Genomic DNA, 27,049 nt, shown 5'->3' with positions numbered 1-27,049 from the left:
TTGACTATGGTTACCATACAGTTTAATAGCGTAAATTAATTTATGCGCCCTCCGCTCAGAAACTAGTTCTGCGTATGAGGTATCGTTAACCCTTAAACGCCGAAGCGGGAAATAAAAAAAATGGACCCGTGTGCCGGAGGGGTTTGAGAGATGAGCGCGTAAGCGGAAAAAATATTTTTTTCAAAAAATCACAGCGCGCTTAGTTTTCAAGGTTAAGAGTTCATTTTGGCTCCTTTTTTTGTCATTGCTTGAAGTTTAGTATGCAACCATCAGAAATTAAAAAAATTATCATTATCATATATAAATAATGCGATATATGATAGCGCAAAAACGAAATTTCATATATAATTGTATTCAAAACGCGCTTTGCGCCAAACGGTTAGAGGTAACAAGTTACTTTTTTTTTCGTTGTAATTTGCACTAAATTGCGATCATTTTGATATATAACACGTTGTAAAACGATAAAAGCAAAACACAGAGAAAATATATCACAAAATGATGCATGAATTCGTAGCGCGCGGATGTAAAAAAATATTTTTTTAAAAATTCACCATAAATCGAAATATTGTTATAGAGACTTGCAATTTGTTTCAAAATGAAGGAAAATGATTGAATATTACGATATTGTAAGAGGTTTAGCTTACAAATGCAGTTTTCGACCATTTCGAACGAGTTAAAGTTGACCGAATGTCGAATTTTTGTTTAAAATTTTTTTTTATATGTGCCAAATATAAAAAAAATGAGAAATGCTACAACTTCCAATAATTTTTGTTATATTGTGCATGTTTTTGCGCACATTTCATATATAAACTCTAAAAAAAGCGTAATATGAAAAGGCTCAAATATTAGGAGAATATGACCTACGCGTTTCCGAGATTTTCGGCAGAGAATCGGCGCGCGGACGGAATAAAATATTTTTTTTCAAATATTCACCATAAATCGAGATATTGTTCTAGAGACTTGCAATATGTTTTAAATTGAAGATAAATTATTGAATATTACTAGACTGTAAGATTTTTATGTTACAAGCGTTTTTTTACCATTTTCGGTTGAGTCAAAGTTGACCGATCGTAGTTTTTTTCGTACTTATCGTACTTTATATGCAAATATTTCAAAAATGATAAATGCTACAACCTTCCAATATTTTTTCTTATATTGTGCACGTTTTTGCGCACATTTTCCATATATAAACCTTTTAAAAAAAGCGTAATATGAAAAGGCACAAATATTAGGAGAATGTGACCTACGCGTTTCGGAGAGGTTTTCGGCCGAGAATCGGGGCGCGCGGACGGAATAAAAATTTATTTTTTCAAATATTCACCATAAATCGAGATATTGTTCTAGAGACTTGCAATATATTTTAAATTGAAGATAAATGATTGAATATTACTAGACTGTAAGATTTTTATGTTATAAATGCGTTTTTTGACCTTTTCGGTTGAGTCAAAGTTGACCGATCGTAGTTTTTTCGTACTTATCGTACTTTATATGCAAATATTTCAAAAATGATAAATGCTACAACCTTTTCCAATATTTTTTGTTATATTGTGCATGTTTTTGCGCACATTTCCATATATAAACCTCTAAAAAAAGCGTAATATGAAAAGGCTCAAATATTAGGAGAATGTGACCTACGCGTTTCCGAGATTTTCGGCCGAGAATCGGCGCGCGGAGGGGAAAAAAATATTTTTTTCAAAAATTCACCATAAATCTACATATTGTTCTAGAGACTTGCAATATGTTTTAAAATGAAGATAAATGATTGAATATTACTAGACTGTAAGATTTTTATGTTATAAATGCGTTTTATGACCTTTTCGGTTGAGTCAAAGTTGACCGATCGTAGGTTTTTTTTCGTACTTATCGTACTTTATATGCAAAATATTTCCAAAAAATGATAAAATGCTTACAACCTTCCAATATTTTTTGTTATATTGTGCATGTTTTTTGCGCACATTTCCATATATAAAACTATAAAATAAGCGTAATATGAAAAGGCACAAATATTAGGAGAATGTGACCTACGCGTTTCGGAGATTTTCGGCCGAGAATCGGCGCGCGGAGGGAATAAAAATATTTTTTTTCAAATATTCACCATAAATCGAGATATTGTCCTAGAGACTTGCAATTTGTTTTAAAGAAGGTGAAAGGTAAATGTTGAATATTACTAGACTGTAAGTAATTGTCTTACCCAAAAAAAATATTTATTATATATATTATATATATATATATATATACATATATATATATATATATATATATATATTGGATTATATATATATGTATGTATATATATATATATATATATATATATATAGATATATATATAATTTTTTTTTTTTATACGTAAAATATATATATTACATTCTTCGATTCTGGTACCAATACCAATACATAAATAAAAGGAATGCAGGTGACACTTCTCTTTTCGCATACAATGAAATGTCTTATTATTATTTTATCATGCACACATTCAGATATAAAAAAATTGTAATAAATATAAAAACTAAATATAAAATAAATGCAGAATACTCACTCGTAATCCTGACTCTTCGTTCTATTCTTGTTTTCTCCCTCCTCTCCATTGAAGAGTCTTGCATTTTTTTCCACTCGACATGACGAGGTACAGGTGGAGGAGGGAGACGCGCGCCCTTACTGCTGATGGATCCGGCGGCCCCGTGCGCCTCCGCTGTCGGTTTAGGGGCGCGCTCCAATACATGACCTTAGTGTGGTACTTTCGGTCACACTCCCCTATCCTGCAAAGAGCAACTTTGCAGAGACGACAGAAGAACCGGGTGTCTCTCCTTCTGCCATTCATATGGCACACCCGGCACCGTTTTCTGCCTTCGCCCTTCTAAGGCCTCCAGTATGTGTTCCCTGGCTGCAGCCGACACGCAGGGTCCACTACCCGACGAGAAGCGGTGATGGCGGGGCCGGCAGCAAGAGGGGCGTCGTAGTCAGCTAGGGGCAGCGGCAGCAGGGGCGCGTCGTCAGCAGGGGCGTCGTCAGCAGGGGCGGCGGCAGCAGGGGCAGCGGCAGGTCGAGCGAAGTTGGCCCTCCTATCTGCCCTTTCCTCTAGGGGCAGATCTGCAGCTCGGGTCAGTTATGGAAGGCCACTCATCGGGATCGAAGTTGATGAGGGCATTCCCGGCTACCTCTAGGAACTGTATGTGGATCAACCTCGGAAGATTGTCACCGCGGTACCCACAGTACAGTATGTAGGCATTTTGGAGGGCCAACTGAAGGATGTATTTGAGGAGCTTCTGTGTCCACCTTCTGGTTCTCCTGGCGAAGGGATAGTACTGGATGAGGTGATCAAAGAGATCAACTCCTCCCATGTGCCTGTTGTAGTGCCCAATGACAGTAGGGCCGCTCGGTACGAAACTCCTCAAACACAACTCGGCCCTGTCGACGTGTCTTCTTCCGCTGTACGATCTCTTCTTGGATGGGCTCATGACTCGTCGTAATCATGGGGACGAGTCGGACACCCTTCCAACAGATGACGAAGACAGCGCCCTTCCGCCGCCACTCTGTCTCTCCTCTTGCCAGGTGTTGCGGATGACTAGCGAACCTCTTGAGGACATTCGGGGCCCCACGCACAACCGAAGGGTACCACTGACGTGAACACCTGCTTCATACAGTTCCTGGGCCAGGGATACCGAGTTATAATAATTATCCATAAACAGGTGATATCCCTGGTTACGGAAACGTCCCACAAGGTTGAATACAGTGTCACGCAGCGTGGAGAAGACCCCGGTATACACTGAAAAGTCCACAACGTATCCAGTGTTGGCCTCGGTAATGAGAAAGAATTTCACACCATATTTCTTTGGCTTCTTGGGGTTATACACTTTTATACTAAGACGTCTTTGTAAGCCATCATCCCTCATCCAAAGACAGGTTCTTTCCAGGAATCACGAGATTACTACACCGCTCACGGATATAATCCAACACTGTACGCACTAAAATGAGGCGATCACTGTTATTCCGGGGTATGGCCCTTCGGTTGAAGGCGTTGAAGTAGCTGTCCATCGCCAGGAAATTATCACGGGACATAACGCCAGGCACATCGGCATACATAAAAAATAATTTCTCCTCCAATATTGCCTGACGTCGACAGCAGGTGTCATACCAAAATAAATGTGGAGCCCCAAAAAATGCGCCATGTCAATGAGGTTGCAACCCCGCTAGATTGACAAGGTTGTCCTCAGCTCATACCGGCAGTACCGAGCGTAGTCCACCGTCTCGTGTACCAGGTATTCCAGCAATTCCCGCGTCAGGAAAAGCTGGATGAACCCCAAAACAGTCAGGTACTGGTACGGTCATCCCAGGGGTTGCCGTGAAGGGGTGCAGGTCCATGTTAGGAGGGGTGGGGTTCCTCCGTCCACCCCTCGTCACTCTCCAACGACCGACCTTCACCTTGGCTGGCGCGACGAGCCGACCTTCTACGTGCCCGTGGCGCGCGACGGGTGCGGGCACGATGCACATAAACTACCCCCCCCCCCCCCCCCCACCCCCCCCCCCCCCGTTGGCCCATCACCCTCACTTAGGCCCTCACTTTCTGTATCGTCCTCTGCGATAAAACTTGAGCCCGTATCCCCACCCTCCCCTCCTCCTCAGATTCCCCCTCGTATGCACTGAACCCACTGAATTCGAGCTCAACTTTCGGGATGTGAGCCTTGAACGGACATTGGGGGCAAATATTCATCCTCACTTTCATCGGGACTGATGTCCTCATCACTCGATGACCATCCGCCATCAAAATGAGGACTTGCGACATGTTCCCGATCGAGAGCTCCGAAAGATATTCGTCTATGTCCCTTGGTTGGGGAGGCCTCCCGCCAAATTGCCTACAGAATGCCCCTAAGGACGCCCCACATCAAATGCTTCTTAGGGGTAACCAAAGGCATACGATGTGTTCCCGAAACACTTTCAGCCACACGTGGCCGCACAGAACGGCCTTGAGGCGTGGGGTCATGCTGGGTGCTTGGCCCCTCGCCAGCATCCAGGTCCAAAACTCGCCTTACACGATCCCTTCCGACGGGTAAAACGCGCCTTTTACGGTTCACACATCGTTGAGACATATCTACGAATGTCCTGTAGCAATACAAATGCTCAAAAAAGTCTCGCACAAGTCCAGAAAAACACGCTTTTCACGAAAGATCGCTCTCGGGATGGTGCGCTACTGATGCTGGCTGGAGCGAGAAGAAGGGATATCGCACATGCGCACCTGGGTCACGCTTCAAAACAAAACAAGGCCTTGATCCGTGAACTCCTAGCATTCCCCAAGGCGCATGATTCAAAAGTTTTAGGCTGGTAGGCCTATAATATTTTTTCCTTTTCCCGCGAATTTTAAAAAAACTTTCGTATGTCGACGTAAAATACGTCGTTTCCAGTCGGCATTTAAGGGTTAAAAAGCATAAAAAACCATCGTAACTTTGGAATTTGCGTTGTAATCTAACCAGAAACTTAGTTTTGTTATTATTACTGGAAGCAAGCAAAAAATTTTTCATTATTTGCGCTTTTGGACTGTTATAAACTTTGCGCATCGCAAGCTAGTATTCATCGCTCTGGAAACTAGTTCCGCATATGAGGCGTCACTAAAAAAACTAGAAAAATACGACATAAAAAGTGTTGAAAATCATCATAACCTCAAAATTTTTGTTGTAATCTAACCAGAAACTTATTTTTATTAATATACTGTGCTAAACTATAAAGGATTTTTATCATAGTATGCGTTTTTTAAAAGCGTCGTTAACTCGGAGCGTCAGAAGCGTCAGCGTTGTAACCTCAGAACAAACGTCGTAACCCAGGGCGGATTTTTCAATGAATATTTAAGAAAAAGCGTCGTAACCTCGGAACGTTGTAACCGGGGACTGCCTGTATATATATATATATATATTGTTACGTTTATAATCTCTTCGTCTACCCAGTAATTAATTGATTAGTTTGATTTGGAAAACGGCAGCCATTTCCTCCAAATATCAGCTGATTTTTAGTAAACGCGGGAAACCAAAAACCCGCCAGCCAGAGATAGGGGTTCCTAAGTTGGGGGAAAATAGACTCTTGTCAGCTTTAGGGATGTATCTCGAAGGGAAGGATGTAGGCAGACTGGTACTTCTTAGGCCTATATCTTAAGATCTTTTTCCTGTGAACCCTCTGCTGGCTGTAATGTTCCTTGTTTCCAGGATTTTTGCCCTGCTCGTGGGGGGTTAAGCTGACCCCAACACCCAGGCAAAACACCTGCGATCTCCCCCAGTCGTCTCCAGACGTGATCTCGGACGGATGTCCGACCACCTGCCTTCCATTTAGGCCTATCCATGGCGTTAGTGTCGCGCCAAGAGACCCAGACCTAAGACAAAGCCGGGCGCCACATTTTCTACAAAGGTCCATACTGAACATGACATCCAGGTACGTCTTGTGAAATAGCATTTTGCCAGTCCCTTACATCCTATTATCTATTTGATCCCCATTTTCCCAATTCAAACTTCCATTCCAAAAAGAACTCATCCCTTTGTTTCCTCTCACTGCCTCATGGCCGCATGCTTCCCCTTGTGTGATCGTCCCAGACAAATGAAGTCATTGCATACCTCAGTGAAACATTAGAGTTCCTTTGCCCCAGTGTTAGAGAACTAATCAATACTAATTTGGGCAAGAAATCCTCTTTTCTTTTATCTTGTTTAATCTGGGATCCTTTTCCAGATTCCCTGAGTCACGTGCCAAGTCTCTCTGCCCGCAAGTGTTGCATTCCCGCAAGATTATGAAACCAGCTTGTACAAATTCCATTTTGAGCTAGCTATTATCCATTTGTGAGAGATTATAAGTCCCAACGTGTGGACGCTGCATTTACTTTTCTCCAGGCCAGTAAGGGCCTCTTGTAAATAAATAGCTGTAAAGTATTTAGCTGAGTTTCTGGCGACCTGTTCCCCTAGAGTAAATTATCACTATAAATCCGTTTTACGGTAAGTTCAAGTAAATTCACCTTGTTCACCCTTAACTTTTCCTGTTTACGTATTGTAGTTCTTTCAAGGCCAGGCTCATACGTAACAATGGCGACTCTTGCCAGTATCCTGGCTTGTAAATCGAGTAAAAGTGACGACTGCTTGCCAGCATCGAATCTGGGCTTGCTTAAAAAAAGCTTGTAAATTGCGTTATCCCTTGTAAAATGAATGTAAATGTTTTTCAAAGCGAAAAAAAACAAAGCACACTTGCACGGAAGAGACACACTGGCTCACGGTAAGGTATACCATTCATTCATAATATGATTATTTTATAACAAATGTTAGCTTAAGATACGTTTAAGTATTTTTATTACGAAGTGTTTAAAAGTTTTAAGTAGGAAATATTATTATATTGTAACGGCCAGAGCGCCGAGCGAATTCTGTTATTTTGTAAATGCATTGTTCTCGTCTGACGAGACACTAACACGTGTATTAGATGCCAGAAAGTACCAGATCAAACTAGGAAGTGCTTTGCCAGGGTTTATTGTTGTGTAGAAAGCCTAGCTAGTTAGGAGTATTCTACTAATAGTTACGGCAAAAGAAGTGTACAATTCTTTTGTCTGTGATAGGTTAGGGGAATTCATTTTAACGTAGGTTTCATTACAAGTGTTGGTAACCGCTTAGCTCTCAGCTTAATTAAGCTGAGCGTACACGCTCTCCCAAGTAAGCTTCGCGCGTGCGCTGTCCCAGCCAGCCTTCGTTTCACTCACAGCAGCAGCCACGTTTTTATCCCTTTAAGCATTATCTCAACGATTTAAGCAAAGTAACGTAAGTCTTGAAAGTTTAACGTAAATAATATTAATCTCGGTACTAGTATCTATCGTTCTGCCAGAGAAATTAACGTAATTCGCCTTGAATAAGAAATTAGAATTTCGTGTTGTAATCGCGTTCGCGTTTACAGAGAATCAGCTGTTTGAACAACATGCTGTGCACCCGCTGGCTCGCCTCGCCACCCGTTTCACCTAGCATCGCTCACTCACTCGCTGAGCGAAAGTTTGATTTCACTTCGGACTTAACGCAGCCTCTTTTACAAATGTTTGCTAACATCGTTTAAAATCCGTACCGTCATTTTCACTTGTCACAGGGACCTAGTAACCTTACGTAAAGTTAGCTTAAATCTTCAAAGAGTAAATCACAAGAATTGTTAACGTAAAACGCATCATTGTAAATTTCATATTAAAACGCAAATCATTTCATAAGCGCAAGCCGCTACCAGTAATGTAAAAATTGTTCATCACTAGTGCGTTATCGTTTTCTTAAAACGTGTTCCAAAGCAATTCTTTCATTAAACGTTAACGTAAGTAAATCATTTAACGCAAGTTGCGTCATATTAAACTAACATTATTAGTTCAATTCAATACAAGGGAGGTTTTCATATATCATTTTCACCCTCTCCGAGAGAGAGAGAGAGAGAGAGAGAGAGAACCCATTATTCACGAAGCCAAGAGTACTACGCCAATACTTTATAGCATGCAGAACTAACATTATTTAGTCTCTTTGTGTCTTTCATTTACACTGAGCGTGATACGTACGCGCCTGTGTCCATTGCAGTTTGCAAGCATTTATTTATTTCATTTACCGAGTACTTCAGCGAGGGACTGAGCATTTCTAAAATGGGAGAGTGGTTTTTTCATTTTCTTTATCACAAAAGACTTGCGTATACCACAAGCACAACCCGCACAGTGTGCCACGCAAATTCATTACTTCCAGACAGGGAAGTCGTTACCAGTTTAGGACTGGCCACCTCCAGTGCACGTCAGGTCTTACCATTTTTACAGTGCCACTAATTCGTGACACTGTCCATCGACTGGCTGCTGAAGTACTCCCACCTTTTACTTTCTCTCCACCATTACATTCTTGCCACGAGCAGTGCCATTTCTCTTCAGTATATTTAAGTATACTACATTTAGTGTCGTCCCACGGGACACACCAGCACGCTACCAGTGCTCCAAGGAACGCCTCCATAAGTGCCATTGCACCTGTACAGCCGTACAGGTGGCCATTTTACCTGCATGTCCGTCCTTACGGAATGCTCTATTCATTAGTGTGTCTATGTACGAGGATCAGTGATCCTTCGGACCACTCCAAGGGAACGCCTCCCGAAGTGCCGCAATACCAGCACTACTAGTGCTGTCCAAAAGGAACGCCTCCTCATAAGTGCCATTGCACCTGTACAGGTAGCCATTCTACCTGTGTGTCCGTCCTTACGGAACGCCCAATTGATTAGTGTGTCCGTGTACAAGGGTCAGTGATCCTTCGGAACACTCAACCAGGGAACGCCTCCCAAAGTGCTGCAATACCAGCCCTAAGTGCTGTCAAACCTGCGTGTCCGTCCTTACGGAACGCCCAATCCATTAGTGTATCCGCTATCCCGGATCACCCAATCAAGGGAACGCCTCCCGAAGTGCCGCAATACCAGCCCTAAGTGCTGTCAAACCTGCGTGTCCGTCCTTACGGAACGCCCAATCCATTAGTGAATCCGCTATCCCGGATCACCCAAACAAGGAATGCCTCCTGAAAGTGCCGTGCACCTGTATTGGACCTACAGGTAGCCATTCCAGCGTCTCCCAAGTTGGGAACGCCCTTAAGTGTGACGTACACTGCACATTCCATTTGATTTTCTGCCTCATCAGAAGGTGCCATCCCAGAAGTGCCACCAACTTACGGGACACTTCCCAAGTGCCACAGAGCACCCAGTCTTTTAAGACCTTTCATTACTTATTGCAGAACCCATTTCCAAGTGAGTGCCACTTTACACAGTGGGCACTCCCATTCCATCCAGAACTGTTCCTGGCCACCATTATTTTCAACTTTGTCCGATCCTCTACTGCAGCCTAAGGGAAATGTCTTCCCCTGCTTCCCCCGACTTCTTTGCCATAGAGCTAGAGAAGCTCGGAGCCCTCATAACTCTGGGCAAGGAGGCCGGTTACACTGGACCAGCACTTGACCAGTGGATAAACTCGCAGCAGGATGCCGCGCGCCTGCAAGAAAAGGAAGAAAGAGAAGCAGAAAGGAAGGCACGTGAAGAAGAGAGAAAGCATGAGCTAGCTCTCAGAGATGACGCAATCTCTCGGCAAGTTTCCAAGCCCCAGACCATGAGCTGGACTCCCGGTAAGAGGTGGTTGCGGAGGTTCTGCACTACTTGTTGTGTGCGTGGGCATGCTGTGGATTCCAACCAGTGCCCAAGTCGATCTCTACCTTGGGATGAGAGCTTCCAGGGTGAACTTCTCCAAGGCTACCATATAGCCCTGCCTGATGAACAGTCTCCTACGGCCTATCAGTGGGTACAAGTCATGGCCGACACCGAAGCCCAGGTCTCCCTTATTTCAAGAAAGGCATTGCCTAGGGGTGCCAAAATCCAGACGGATGAAGAAATTCAGTTTGAATGGATTGACGGTAACCTCTATTTTGTTCCTTCGGTCCTTCTGAATGTGGAAATGCCCTTTCTGGACCAGGAGACCAGGGAAACCACATTGTGCCGCCTGGGCGTAGTTGACCAATTTCATGATGTTTATCAGGTGATATTGGGCCGAGATCTACTTAAGCCGTATCTCCCCTGGACGCAGCTCCCACTACCAGATACACCGGATCCCTGCAGCATGCCTCATAATCAAACCTCAATTTTAGGTTCAGAGGCTAGTACCTCCGATGTCCCCGACATCCTTTCTATTTGCGAACCTGGCCCTGACCCAGTGTCAGAGCCCAAAGTTCCTGCCGCATCCTCCCAGCCTTTTACCATTTTACCGCCTACCTCCTCCCTTTTGGAAGAGGTAAGCCCACCAGTTAACCCCGGATTTGCTTCCGAGGGCGATTCAACGGAGGTTTCCTTAACCTCCCAACGTCAAAACACTGCCAGAGAGGACTCTTCACCTGTGCCAGAACACACTGCCAGCCTTGGTGACTCCACAGATTCGCAACCTGTGGGGCCATCTCGGCCTTACCGTCCAGTGCCACGGAAGAGGTTCTGGAACAAGTTCTGCCGAGACTGTGGCCGCAAGGGTCACATGTCTGCAAATTACGGAGGGTGCGCTAATCACAATATTCCTGCCATCGCAATGGCAGTTACCAATTCTTCCTCCCTAGGACCCCCAGCTAAGGGCCCTATAACCGTCGCACCCCTCCAAAGCCATTATCAGCCAAGCCATGTCAGAGCCTACGATGACTCTGGCACTCAAATCTCCCTGATACGGGAAGATCAAATCCCCCGAGGGGCTAATATTGATAGACGTCAACTGATAACCATTGAAGGTATCAACCATATTAAACTGATCCTTCCGACCGTCCAATTGAGGGTCACCAGACCGCGTTTCTCCGAAGTATGAACTCTTGCAGTTGCAAGCTACATTCCAGGAGGTTATGACCTCCTCCTAGGGCAAGATATGAAGTCTCCCTCCCAGTCCAAAAAGCCTAGGGGTCCTAACCCCTCAACAAATCACTCCAAAGCAAGGAGTCATCGCAATTCTACTTCCTCCAGGAAGTATGTCCACCAACAGTCTCCCCCATTACCAAGGAGGGAGATTGATCATTCACAGTTCCATTGCAAAACCTGCAACGTACTAGGGCACTCCACAAATTGGCCTAGGTGCCCTAGCCGACTACCAGCAGCGGACACTGACCATATTCTACAAGGCTCAGCCTTCCAAAAGAGACAGGAGCCTCTGTCTCCCATTTCCAAGGGCACGCTGAGAGGTATTGCACCTCCGGTACCCGTCACAGGTCCAGTCGACCTCAACTCTCTGCCAGTGCCACTTGGCAGCACTGGGCAGTGCCAAGCTCCGTCCAGCCTGGAGGTAGAGCCACCACCGAACTTGACCTCTGCGCCTGGCCCCGAGCTCGTGCTGGCGCCTAACCTAATCAAGGATCCTCCTACAGGAGATCCTCCAACAGGCATGGAACTTACCGCAGCCCATGGCCAATCTCCAGCCCATAATTCTTCTTCAGCCTCACCTCTGTCGCCCGAGGATGAACCTCCGGCAGACCTTACCTTCGTACCTCCTCTGGAAAACCAGGAACTGCCCGACATGGAGTCAGCCTGGAGTTTTCCCCTTACGACGGCTGTCGCAGCAGCTGAAGTGAGGGCCTCCCCTGCAGTAGGTTCCACCTCTACGACGGTTGCTGCAGAGACCGAAGTAGGGTGTTCTCCTGAAATCCCTCAGGCTACCACTGCCTCTGCTCCTGACGGCATCTCTGGCCTTACCCCAGAGTCGGTGCCTCCGTCTACTCCTAGGACTGGTATAGCCAGGTCCTGGAGGAATAAGAAGAAGAAGAAGGGACGTAACAAATCATTAACACACTAACCAAAGAGCCAGACTGTCTCCTTGACACCTGTGCTCGAGGTACAGTGTCACATTCATTTGCAGAATGATCCTGGCACCTACCCAGAGAAGGTAGCCAGCCTGATCTCTGCCAGTAAACTAACCCTCTAACCCCTAGAAATTGTGATACTAACACTCATGTAAATGTCATAATTACCTCACTACATTTCCATCCTAGTAATGCACTAACCACTCATCATCCTCACGCATCATTACCTCACCTCATGTATTTTAACAATTCCGTCGCTGAACTGCTGCTGTGCGTACCACACTCTGGAATGATTGCGTCTCGAATTAACTGTAATGAGTAGGTTAGGCTAATGATTTATTACCAGGGCATTAGGTTAGTAGCAAGTAGAATTTTCAAGTAACCTTATCTAGGGGTAGAGTAGACTGTCGTCACAGACAACCAGTAGTTCTTACTTAGGCTAAACTACATTAATCCAATAAGTTAGTACACTTAGCATCTCCACCTATAAGTTAGGTAGGCCACTGTAGTTAGCTGTATCGCTGCTCTAAAAAACTTCAAGTTAGAGTAGGAGAACTGGGTAGTCGAGACGATCAACTTATTTAAGCCAAGACCTTCACGCCCGAAAGGGAGTGAATGCCTTCTTAACAGGGGGAGCTGTTACGTTTATAGATCTCTTCGTCTACCCAGTAATTAATTGATTAGTTTGATTTGGAAAACGGCAGCCATCGTTACACGAAAGAATGGTTCTTTTAACACTTCTGTTTTTAGGAAGAAAACTTTTACAGGTCTAGGATCTAATTATTACAGCTCATGTTTTTATAATTTTAAGCTTAATTCATTGTCAACTCTTATACATAGGGCATTTTTTATTACATCAAACTGGCATTCCTTCAATCAGGAAATAAATTACCTATTGGAATATTTTAAAAATAATTGCTTCCCTTAAAAGCTATTTTATAAGAGGCTTCGGAGTTTTCTTAATAAGCAGTTTTTTAACAATACGAAAACATTTATCACGGTACCAAAGTTAGTCATTTATGCAAAATTTCCATTTTTACATGATGACTCCTTCAGAAAAAGGTTTACCCAGATTATGGAAAAACATTATGATGCAGTCAGTATATTAAACTAATACCAAAAAATCCATTAACAATTGGGTCTTTCTTTAAATATAAAGATCGATTGAGTCCCTTCTTGACCTCAAATGTAGTATATAAATATATACTTGCCCAAAGTGTAACTCTGGGTTTTACGTGGGATCTACGAAAAGGTTACTGAAGGTCAGAATCGATTCTCATCGTGGAATAAGTTTCCGAACAGGAAGTAGGCTCTCCAACCCTGAACATTCAAATATCAGGAACCATGCAAAAATCTGCAAAACACAAATCGAAAGAGACGATTTTTGCATTATAGGGCAAACACCAAACCCCCAAGAATTACCCATTTTAGTCATTACTCATTAAACAGCTGGTTCCCCAGTTGAATACCCAAACCTCCTCCATACAACTGCACCTTAGTTAACGTGTCTCCTTTTTTGTTGTCTCCTATCATTCAGTCTTTCTCTCTCTTAACTTAAGGAAGGTTGGCGGTTCCAGCTTTTAAATAATAATTTTCTGTAATTGTATATTTTAGTACATTTTAGTCTTTTTACGATTTTTTTAGTTTTTGGTAAATTTAAGATTGTTTTATAATATTATCATTTTAATTAATTGACAGATTCCCAGAAGATGTAATAAATGTTATTACGAAATGTTGGAATAAAAAAAGCTATGTAGATTGGCCTGTTCCTTCAGTCAACGCCTGATTTGATATATATATATTTATATGTATAGATATATATATATATATATATAATATATATATTTATAATATATATATATATATAGATATATATATATATATATATATATATATATCTATATATATATATAATATATATATTTATGTGTGTGTGTGTGTGTGTGTGTGTGTGCGTTTATTTATTTTTCTTCCCTCTTCTTCTCAGGATTAATCCCTGAGAACCAGCCCTTGAAGAGTCTACTTGAGACTCAGAGGCCTGAAAAACCTAACCCATATTAATAATAATAACTATAATAGTACTCGAAACTAAAAGGACTCCAGGATATGTAGAACAAGTCAACAGCCATACATGCTGAAAGCACCGCTTCTTGTCCACAGAGTGAACATCAAATAGGATATCAGCTCCTCGGTGGCATTGTTGGTATGGTCGTTGCCTCTCACCTCGGTGGCCGAGAGTTCGATTCTCGGGCATTCCATTGTGGAGTCGGAGATGTGTATTTCCGGCATAGAAGTTCACTCGACGTGGTTCGGAAGTCACGTAAAGCTGTTGGTCCCATTGCTGAATAACCACTGCGGTTCCATGCAACGTAAGACCACCATACAAACAAATAGGATATCCCTATTAGTCAAAGGCAACTAATCATCAATGAATCAAAGGGAGACCACATGTAAGGTTTTCATCCACATGTTTAATTGTTAAAAATTTTGATTCATGGAAATGTAGACACTGTGTAAGTTAGAAATATTTGGACCGTAATTATTACCCACTGGAAAAACTTTTTTTTGTGTCCTGTTATTGAAATTAAAAAAGATTATTACTCATGCAGAACAACATGTCAACGGATATAATTTTGTTATTGTTAACTTTCTCATGGTTGTAGTCTATAACTGCATCTAATTAAAGCATTTATTATAAAGAGCTACCTACACATCAGATAAGATCTATTGGCAGTGTAGGATATTAATGATTAAAGTCAAATGTTGCTAACATAGATTTATTGGGATATTCAGGGTTTTCATCGCAAGTCCCCCTCATTATGGGACCACCTTGACGTGGTGAGGGGCTCTCAAACCTCAGGAATTTCTTCCCAGGTTCGAACCCAAGAGTCCCATATGACATTATAGATTTTTGAGTTAACTTCTGTGGACTTTAACATTTTTGCCAAAATTTTTGGAAACAAATAAATGAGAAAACATATGGCTTAACGTGGAGTTAAATCCGAAGCTAAATAGTGAGAACTGTGGTAGATTCATCATCTACCCGACAATGTTCTGACCTGTTTTCCAGGCGGAACTATTCTGCGGAGCTGGACCACGGATTCTAGGCGGGCCCTCGTTCTAGGAATAGAACTCTTGGCAATCTATACAGTTTGCCCATAATGTGATTAGGATGGGTATAATTGTATTATCATAATACTCTTAGTCCTAGCAAGCGGGTTCTGCTTACACTTGGGCCATACTAATCATGTTATGCCATCCCCTTTTGGGGTAGGGTAGGGATGCGGACATTTGGGAGTCCTTTCTCACTTGTGCCATTGGCGGAAGATTTAACTTTGCGAAGAGCCAATGATATCTTTTCAAGATTTTTTTTTTTATCTCATATCAAATTTATGAATACTGAAATAAATGATTTGAGTACCCCTGGGCCCTATGATGGAAAAACTCTGGCACAGGTGATGACTATGGGCACGTCGCTCCCGAATTTCCTTGGTACTGCCTCAATAGTGAAAGTACTATAAATGATACAAAGGAACACCCTGTTCCAATTAAAGCAGCAGAGTCAGAAAACCAAATAGGGTGCATAAATAAAAAAGAAAAAAATAAATTGGTAAACTCCAATATCGTAACAATGGAACCATATATGATGAACAATAATTCTGTATTAGAGACAAATGATCCTCCCAATAATGCAGAAAAATATAAAAATCATAATAACAAGCAACATACATAAAACAAGGACCAAAAAGAAACAAAAATTACCGACTTAATCCCACATTGGTACATTTTGATGACCTCTTTGGACCAGATAACTGGTCAAGATTTCTAGTCCTCAAGCTGACAACAAAATCTCAGCAGCGATACTAGAAAACAAATTAATTAACATATCCAACACAAGACATGGAATGCAGACACATCAAGGACAATGGCTGGCCTATCCAAGTAACCAATAAAAAGCAGTCCACTGCCTTTTTAAGTATAACAGAAATAAATAATATAAAAGTAACAATTACAAGCCACGAAACATTGAATTATGTACAGGGTACAGTCATCCTACCAATAGTGGCAGGAGCTTCCTTCAAAACAACTACTGCTAGACTCCTTAAAATTGAGATATAACAATATTCACGATTTAGAAATATACTCGATTTCAAGTAGGAAAGACAAAAATAAAAATATCAACATTGCCAAAATAAATTTTACAGGCCAAGACCTACCATTTAAAATAAAAATTCTTGGACAAAATAGAGAAGTTCGTCCTTTCGTTCCAAAACCACTATAATGTACACAGTGCTCAAGGTATGGACACATACTAAAAATGCCGTAATAAGGCAGTATGTGCAGTCTACGCATCAGCTAACCATACCACTAATTGGAACTGTAATCAACCAAAATGTATTAATTTTGGACTAGCCCATCACGCGAAATCTAAAGAATGCTCATTTTACCAACACAACACAGAAATTCAGTTGTTAATAAATAGGACAGGAATGTCAGTCATGGAAGCCAGACTTGAGCCAAAAGTAAGAGGAGTTAATAATCCATCCAAAAACCCCCACCTTTTCAAATGTGACTAAAAATCAAGACATCAAGCAGCATAATAACAAACAAAATAATATAAACATAGAAACTAAATTCCATACCAATAATACTGAAGCCCAAAATAAAAGTGATATTATAACAACCAATACCACTACTAACATAGATGATTCAGTTATCCATGAAAAAGAACTTCCAATGGAAGAGGAGTTAAATGATAATAATAATCGAACTGACAAAAAGAAAAGAATACTGGAACGAACCCCATCTAAGGGAAAAAAGTAAATATTGAAAATTACAATCAACCCAAAGAAATTCCAACTACACCAGGAGAACATTTAAAAAAAGATATTATACTAACTTCATCACACGTGGAGATACACAATTACCCTCAGTCTCAATCAAACAGCAAACATCTGGACAGTAAAGAAATAATTAATCACCCTTTACAATTCCCATCAAATAATACTAATGAAAATCATACCATTAAACCAAACCAAAGTATAACTATCACCCCCCAACCATCCACAAGACCCAAATATTCCATTGACAACAACAAAACAAATAACCCCTCAAACCAACAGTCCTTATCACTACAGAAAAGGACCAATAGAATTACAAAACCAGAAATTTCTAAAGCTAGATCAAATACTTCTGAACCATTTATTAACATTACCAAACATGGTTCGTCTTGTGGTTGTAATGAGTGCTTTGTACGTACATATAACCAACTGACTACCAAGTCAGAGGACACAGTACGAAATTGTATAGACAATTTTACTAAATTCAGGAGGTGCTCTTTAACACACCAACATGAGAACGAATTATGTTCTGAATCCTTAAAATACAAAAAGGAAATTATAAAATAAAAATAGACTTATTAAAAACAAACAACTGCAGAATATAATATTAACCAACATACAAATACAACGATTAAAAAACCACAAATAAATACAAATGCATATAATTATGATGCAAAGTAAAATTGGCAATCAGTTTACAGAATTTAACACCAATTCCTCCCAATAATGGAATGTAAAATTATTCAATGGAATATAAATGGCCTTATCTTAAACTGACTACGTCTGGGTGAATTACAAAGAAGCATACAAGACCACAACCCAATGTGCAGATGTCTACAACATATAGGAAGTAACCCTACAAATATCCAACACTTAAAATTGCTTGTTATTCACCAACTGACGGTGGAAAATTAGGCACAGCTATATACGTTCATAATAGCATAACATATGAACCTTTCGACATGCTATCTATGCCATATCAAATAACATTATTAAACTATATATGCCTGACAAAAGTAAAATCACTATTTGTAATTTATATAACCAACCAAATTTCAATGCAAATTTTAGTGATTTTTCTAAACTTATTAGCAAAAGTATACAGGAACCCTTACTTAGAGTAGGAGATTTTAATGCACATAATCCATTATGGGATGCTAATAACCCCACTGACATCCGGAATCAACATAGAAAAAAAACTATAATGAAACACAACCTGTGATGTCTCAATGAAAGTGAAGTTCCAACATATTTTTCAAATACACACCTAACCTTTCCCTCAATTGACATTTCATTATGTTCAAATGATGTAGCCGAGAAATTTGAATGGAATGTCCTAGAGTCATACACAATTGACTGACCATTTCCCAATCATTCTGAACTACTTAAATAATATCAAAATATTGCCACCTGCAAGATATAATATCCAAAAAGTTAACTGGGATAAATATTTCCTATACACTCGAAACATACCACCAATCCCACATAATGAAGATCACAATACTACATGTGAATCCTTCTTAAACTTCATAATAAAGGCTGCAGATAATAGTATTCCAAAAACCAAATCACATTCCACAAAATCCCCTGTCCCATGGTGGAATCCAACCTTGACAACCTTAAGTAAAATAAAACATATATTGAGTCACAATCTTAACAGACTCAAAACTCGCCTTAAATCACTCAACAGAATGATAGAAATTCACTCTCGACGTGGTTCGGAAGTCACGTAAAGCCGTTGGTCCCGTTGCTTGAATAACCACTGGTTCCATGCAACGTAAAAACACCATACAAACAAACAAACAAACTCAACAGAATGTCCTATAATATAAACATATTAAACAAAATAGTTATAACAAACATAACAATTAACCACATTAAACCACTATATAACAAATATACAGCCAAATTTAGAAACACAGTAATCGCATCATGGAAAGAATATGCCTCAAACATATTTTCAAACACATCCACAAGGGATATCTGGAAAAAGATAAGGAAAATCAATGGAAAACATATAAGACCTCCAAGAAGTGCAATACATTTAAATGGAAAAATATACCATGATACTTATGAAATATCAAATATAATTGGAAAGCATTTTGAAAACATCAGTGCTTACTCTAGCTTAGATATACATTTTCAAAATATCAGAAAACAAAAAGAAAATATAATACTCAATTTTGAAACTCTTGAAGACCTGGAATATTATTATATTTTCAACATGGATGAACTAGATAATGCCATCAACTCATGTCATCCCTCCGCACCAGGATATGATAAAATATAATTTGAAATGATAGAAAAATTAGCTCATATTAATTAAAAACATGCCATAATAATTCCAATAAATAAACCAGGAAAGGATGCAAGTAATCCATCCAATTATAGACCGATATCCCTAAGAAGTTGCCTATGCAAAATCTTAGAAAAAATGGTTAATGCATGAATAACGTATGTAATAACCAAAGAATCCATTTTAACACCAACACAATCTGGTTCAATAGCTGGCAGATCAACCCTAGATCCCTTAACACATTTAGAAGATCATATCAAAAAAGGCTTTGAACAAAAAAAATTAACAGTAGCTATATTTTTTCATATAGAAAAAGCATACGATACGACATGGAAGAAAAAGTTATCACACACTAATTGGGGAGCAGAGGGAGACATTTTATTAATGTTATATAAGGCAACAGTCTTATCCATAATAGAATACTGTTGTCCAATATATTCATCCGCCTCAGAATCTGCATTAAAAACTCTCGATGTAGTGCACCATGAAGGCGTACGATTGTGCACAGGAGCATTCCGATCGTCCCCAACAAGCTCGCTTCTGGTAGAGGCAGGTGTGCCCTTGCCCTTGAAACATCCACCGTAACTTGATAACAATACGAAGAGGTCTTTCACTGCAAGCGGGATCGTCTCCAGCGGCTGACTGCTTTCAAAACTGTAATCCAGTAACAGAAGTTAATAGTACTAGCTCTCTCCCAAATAGAGCTAAATACATAATGAACTTGCATAATATAGATCCAAATTTTCACCCACCAATGGAATTGCCATCACCTTGGATTTTAAAACGAATAAAGATATGTACCTCCCTGCCTTACCTACTTAAAAAGCAAATGACAAGTACAGAAATGTACCGCCAACATGCTTTGGAGCACATTAGAAGAAAAGGAAACAAATTCATGGTATATACAGACGGCTCCAAAAATAATGTTGGAGAAGAGCATCTGCATATTCGAAAAATATGTTAATCAAAAGAAGCCTACCTTTAATATTATCAATAAGCGCCTCAGTGGTTTTGGTATTTGCTTCTCACCTCGGTGGTCGCGGGTTCGATTCCCGGCCATTCCATTGAGAAGTGAGAGATGTGTATTTCTGGGGATAGAATTTCCCTCTCGACGTGGCTCGGAAGTCACGTAAAGCCGTTGGTCCCGTTGCTGAATAACCGCTGGTTCCATGCAACGTAAAAATACCATACAAATAAAATATCAATATTTACTGCTGAATTCACAGCCATACAGATGGCTCTTGATATGATATCTGGGGCAAAAGCAAGGGTCTCTGTTATTTTCAGTGACTCGCGTAGCGCTATAGATGCTGTAAGACAGTATAAATTCAGTAAACCAAATAGTGCAGGAAATACAAATAAAAATTCACCAACTCCTCCAATCAGGATTATCAATAGAAATATGTTGGATCCCAGCACACGTGGGAATAAAAGGAAATGAAAATGCAGACTCAGCTGCCAAACTAGCCTGCACTAGCCCTCTAACAATTACACATGCCTCAGTGTCAGACTAGATAAAATCTGTTAAACCATTGATTTACCAGGATTGGAAAAGAGAATGGGCCTCAGTGCCAACCACAAATAAACTTAAAAACATAAAAACTGAAGTGTATGCATGGAGGACATCTCACAAAAAGAAAGATCAAAAGAGGTGATCCTAACAAGGCTCCGTATACCTAGGACACACAAAATTCTAGCATGGTCACTTGATGTCAACACCACATGCTGACCCAATAAAGTGTAATAGATGTCAAACACCCATGACAGTGCAGCATTTACTTATTGAGTGGCCAAATTGGACTCAGCAAAGATCAATTTATCTACGGAATTCAAAAATGAAAAGTATTCTTGCTGAAAGCAAAGATTTTTCAGTTAATAACATAATTTTTTTAAATAAGACAGGTTTCTTAAATAAAGTCTAATTTTTTTTTCTCAGGATTAATCCCTGAGAACAGCCCAAGAAGAGTCTACTTGAGATTCAGAAGTCAGGTAAAACTAAGCCCTATTATTAATAATCATCACAGGTAAAGGTGGTATGTAGAACATTTGTATTACTGTATATACAATTCCACTGTTAGGGTAATCATAAGTATTTTATCATATAGTTTATTTGAAACTAAAATTACTGGTCTGACTCCCCCTGAAAAATCACTGGCTCTTTATCATGATCAGTTACTGCTGCAGTGTGGGGTCTGCAGTGGGAGATGTGTGCTTTTCCCACGCGAATAGGTTTCATCTACTGAAACAATAGTAACATAAAATGAAATTTTTACTAATACAACTAAAGAAGCTGGAAATAAACCTAAATGTAGTTAGAGTTTTCATGAAACTTAAATATGATATAAATAAAAGGCTTAGTATAGTATATTTTGAAGTTCATTAGTTTTAGTTCTTTGGAACAGTTTTATTTTAATCGTTGTGTTAATTGGATGTAAAAGCACATTAGGTGACACTTGAGTTTTATTTTTTTTATTACCTCTAGGGGGTTAGTGACATCAGTGCACCTAACATGGTGCACTGCAGACATTACCTATGGGTATTTGCAGTGTCCCTTCAGCTTCCAGACCCGTTGCTGAATAACCACTGGTTCCATGCAACGTAAAAACACCATGCAAACAAACAAGCAAATTTCGGCTTCTAACTGCGGCTTCTTTTATCCCCTAAGGTAATGTATTCATTCTGTTCACATTCTCTTTTTTTCTTCTGCCTTTCCACCATCTCTAACAATTTTTTCATAGCGCAACTGAGTGTTTCCTTCCTGCCACTCACCTTTCAGATCTCTTTACTGTTAGTTTCCCTTTCAGCGCTGAATGAGCTCATATGTCCCGGCGCTTGGCCAAATCAAGAAACATAAGCTATTTAAGATTACCAGCAATAACATGACTAATAAGAAATTCATCCTTAAATTTACTATTAGTACCAGTTTCAAAATAATATTGGTCAAAGATATCATTACTTAATTACAGAAAAAACAGATCCAAGCTTGACCGCTTTTATTTCCATTTCATAAGGAAACAGTTTAATCAAATTTCTCTGTAATTAGATCTGCTTGGTTATAGACATCAATAGTGTCGAACATAATGAATGGATTGAAGAGTTGCATCTTTGGGAACAGTGGCGTACTAAATGTGGGGGTTGGGGGGGGGGAACTTTCCGCCCCGAGTTACATCTTGAGGGGGGGTGGTGTCATAAAGGCTCATATGTAGATCCAATTCCTCCGTTTGATGTTTCCAATTATTATTATTATTATTATTTTATTATTATTATTATTAATTAATTATTCTTATTATTATTATTATTATTATTATTATTCATTGATTTTCTGAGGAAGAAATTGCCCGTTTTCTTTATACCAAAGTGGAAATTATGCGTCTCAGAAGACAGGCCGCTAAAATCACGACTGAAAAAGCAAACACTTGGACGCTCTTACAGTTTCTCAAGTTCGTTGTCGAATGGGGTTTTGGAGAATCCTTGCCAAATTTATCTCTGTGCATGAGACTTTTTAACAATTTGTGTATCAGTAGCATCATGCGAAAGAAGTTTCTCTAAGCTAAAGCTTATAAAAAATTGTCTTCGATTAACAATAAATTAAGCAAGATTTAACAGTTCTTGGTGTAATTTCTATAGAAAGTGAATATGTCAAGAATATAAATTTTGATGATGTAATCGACAATTTTGGTGCTGCTAGGCACGTAGAATGAGAGTGTTTTATTTGTCGTATTTAGTGAATCAGGGGAGAATATTTAGCTTCATTGCAAGGTGCTTTTTCTACATTGATATCTACTGTTGCAAAACAAAATTTTAGTTACGACTATGGTTTTATCTAGCCTACAATAGGCATATATTACAAGTGGCTAAGAATGAAATGTCAATGTACTATTATTGTTTAAGTATTACAAGATATAGAAAAACTATATATATTCATTCCTTATAAAAATTCTCAAGTTATTGGACTGTTTTGGGAGAGGGTTGCAAAGGAATATTACCTGGAATAACCCGCCCAGGTGCCAAATACTCTTGGAACGCCTCTGGTTGGGAAAGTTAATATTATAAACGGAAGACGGAAATGAATGTTTGCCATGTAGTACCAAGACATTACCACCTAAAGTAAAGTAGCTATGAAAAGCAATTAGTTAATGTGTATAGTACACGTGAAAAAAGGTCACGTATAGGTGCATGCACCCACGAGAATAGCCGAATGTAATTGCCTCCATAACGGCCCATAAAATTAGTCACAGAAGAGGTTACAAAGCTTCATTAATAAAACTGAGCCTCGTTTGCTATCTTTAAAAGCAAGAAAATTAGGCGCTTTGACGCAAAAAAAAGTAATACATTTGGAACCAATGTATTTTAGTATGTACTAGTATGTCTTCTTGGGAGCATTACACCAAATTTATGCATGGCTAAAGCCCGCCACTAACGTTCAGTTATGCTGCACAGTTATAACTGCGCAGTCCAACTGTGCAGGCAAAGCTTGACACTAACGTTGAGTTATGCCCACACAGTTATAACTGCCCAGTCGGACTGTGCAGTTATAACTGGGAAGGCATAACATAACTGAACGTTAGTGGCTGGCTTAACGCAGTCGTATCGATGATTGTCAGCAAACAAAGCCACGATGCAACAAACATTATTAGAAGATAGAACTTTTGAAACTAAACACATAACTTTAAGAACAGCCATGACCTGAAAAGGAAAACATTTTTAGAAGTCAATGGCAGTCGCAAACAACATATGTAATGGGTTAATTCTATTTGACCTAGTGAATCCCATTTCTCATTGCACTGATTTTATAATTATTATAACAAACCTTAACTGAGTATTAAATAAGGAAAACTGGCGGCAAATGGTATATTAGACAAGAGCATAATTGTTTCACCATGCAATACTAGTCATGGAAATCGCGCGAGATAAAACTTGCTTGCATCAACGTTCAAAGGGTGGTCCTGACGTTGTAACGAACGAACCAGAAAACGTTGTGCTTGTGTATCTGAGCGTGAACAAATCGTCGAGGAAACGTTCCTGCGCGCAATCGCTGCAACTGAACGTGCCCCTTGAGAAGCGACCAACCACCACAACAATCGATGAGAAAAGTAAAGTTTCAGGTAAATATTTAGCTCCCTTCGTGTCTGTTGCTGCCGTTGTATTCATTACTGTATGTGTTTGGGGCGTTTGTTACGTACCCTGTAAGTTGTCGTCCAGCTAATAATTTTTTTAATGTTTCCTTGATATGAAATGTCTATTTGAAGTGTTGTGCGCAGTTTGCCCATTTTAGGCATAGGCTACTTGAGCAAAATAAGACGAGCGTTGTCAATTGCAATATTGCCATTGAATTTTAGAGATTATGCTCCATTACGTTTCTTTATAAATTAGCTACTATACAGGTTAAAGCTTTGAGATTTAGTAGTAGGCACCAAGATTACCTTGGTCTTAAGTTAACTTCATTCGGATACTAGCCAGCGTAATGTGAAAACTTCCTGTACCTAGGTAGTAGACGAGGTAAAAAGCATGGGTCCAGCAGGTTAATGCATCTTAATTTACAAATGGTAAATGTTACTTATAAAATTTTCAGTCTGTTCGGAAATAGAATGTATATATATATTTGTTCAGCCAGAAAACTTGTGAAAAACGCTGATTCAACCCACACTGCGTAACCAAACCTAACCTTAGCTAGATGTCACTTGACAGGAGAGCAACCGCCCACAACCTGACGAAGGGTGCACAACTTTAATCGTTAAGTGAAATATTAAAGACAATGTTTCCTGTCCAGACCTCTGTTTTCGTCAGGATGCTTGTCGGTGCCGTAGCCTCTGTATTCTACTTGGCTATTTGAATGCACTCGAGGAGGGATAAGAGAAAGAAAAAGAAATTAGTAATACCCAATACCTAGTAGCTAGTTTACCATAGGCTAAAGAAGTTTGTAGATAAAAAGAGAATGTCGTGCTAGCATAGGGTAAATGACTGAACGGTGATATAGCGGTCACCTCTTTCGGAATGTGGTCACTTCCCGAAAAAGTGCTTACTAAATTTATGCCTTTTTTTTGTAATTTAGGAGAAAACACTTACTTTGAGAGGAACGTAGAGGTCTTATTGTACTGCCAGGGCCAGCAAATTGAGTACTTTTTCAAAGGTGGCTGCATTCTGGGATCAGTGGCCGCTATGTCACCGTACGGTCAATTACGCTATGTACACTTATACATACATATATATATATATATATATATATATATATATATATATATATATATATATATATATATATATATATATATATATATATATATATATATTATACATGTGTATATACTATACATATACACAGAAATACTAAATATTTTCCATTCTGGATGGGAAACAAATATGTGGTAAAAAGTGTTTACAAACAAAGTTGTTTCCAAACTTTGTTTGCAAACAATGTTTCCTGGTGTTGACAAGCCTTAAGGATGCATCATAACATGATTGGCTCTCATGGAATTGCAGTCATCAGAATTCTGGGTCTCTTGACTGAGGTGATCCTCCCCCCCTCCTCCAACTTGCTGCAGGGTGTCATAAATCAAAAGTGAAAAACAGATAGGCATTCTAAAGGCAGTGTTCCACCAACATGTCTTTTGGCAGCTTTTATAATCTTGTCATGAAACTTGTGCCAAGTACAAATATAATTTTTTGTATTTGTGTAACATTAAGGTGGCAGATAAACATGCTACAGTGATTACATACAAGCAAAAACTCAGATAACTTGAAGTTTGTCACCTGTGTTGGTTAATTTGTGATGCAAGTTTGTGGGAATGTATTGGTTAGTTATTGGCTACCTTGCCTAAAGCATGTAAAATAATGTGCTTATGTAAACCAAATTAACAGTTAACCTTCTCTGATATACAGATCAAGGCCTTGCATTCTTACTACCCTACTGATACTCAAAGATTTCACGTACGTATTTCAAGATTTGTTCAAGTTCTTGTGTTTAGTTTATTATTACTATAGTATTTGGCTAACTTTGGATACAGGGAAAGTTATAGCTATGTTATTCATGGAAAGGGGGATCTGTTAGAATATTAAAGGGTTCACTGACATCTAAAGCTGTACCATTTAAATGTAAATCAAGATGCAAAGACAAAAATGTTCCTGAACAACAAATGATCATACTTTGAGTTTTAGGAGGATTATAGTTTACTCTACACATGATCTCTCTTCACTTCACACATGATCTTTCTTCAAGGATTTTCAACCATAGACCTAAGATGCAGAAAAGAATCAACAGCTAGAAGAGTAGCATCAGCATTGTCTTCAATCAGTTTGTTCTCCAGACCTTGCCACATGTCACTAGTATACTATAGAATGATAAATGGCAAAGGTCCAAGAACACTACCTTGAGGTCCATCTAGAATGTCATTACTACAGCTACTATATTGACCATCAACACAGACCTTTTGGGTTCTGCCTATTAAAAATTAATATAGAATACCAGTAAATGATCCATCAATTCCTAGCAGTAGCTTGTAGATAAGAGCTACATGATCACACAGTCAAAGGTTGCGCTGAAATCGAAATCAACACCGCCTACCTGCGGGAATCGCCAGAAGTTGGGCCCTGTTGTCAGAGATGAAGGG

At 39.7% G+C, this 27,049-nt stretch overlaps 1 protein-coding gene across 5 annotated transcripts in view; it reads left to right on the top strand.

Annotated features, from left to right (window-relative positions):
• The window catches only part of LOC135219370 (voltage-gated hydrogen channel 1-like), a 287,846-nt gene that overhangs the window by 68,350 nt on the left and 192,447 nt on the right, over nucleotides 1–27,049 (top strand). For 3 of the 5 annotated variants that reach the window (XM_064256084.1, XM_064256085.1, XM_064256081.1), the window contains exon 1: nucleotides 24,392–24,547. The exons of 1 other annotated variant lie outside the window; for it this stretch is intronic. The gene's annotated coding sequence lies outside the window, so the exon portion shown is untranslated. Of the gene's footprint in view, nucleotides 1–24,391; nucleotides 24,629–27,049 lie in introns of those variants that run through there. One more of the 5 variants, XM_064256082.1, reaches the window with a different exon arrangement.

Source organism: Macrobrachium nipponense, chromosome 1 (genome assembly GCF_015104395.2).
Source record: "Macrobrachium nipponense isolate FS-2020 chromosome 1, ASM1510439v2, whole genome shotgun sequence".
NCBI classification, from domain to species: domain Eukaryota; kingdom Metazoa; phylum Arthropoda; class Malacostraca; order Decapoda; family Palaemonidae; genus Macrobrachium; species Macrobrachium nipponense.
Note: the sequence above shows the minus strand (reverse complement) of the source record. Positions and strands in the feature narration are given on the sequence as shown.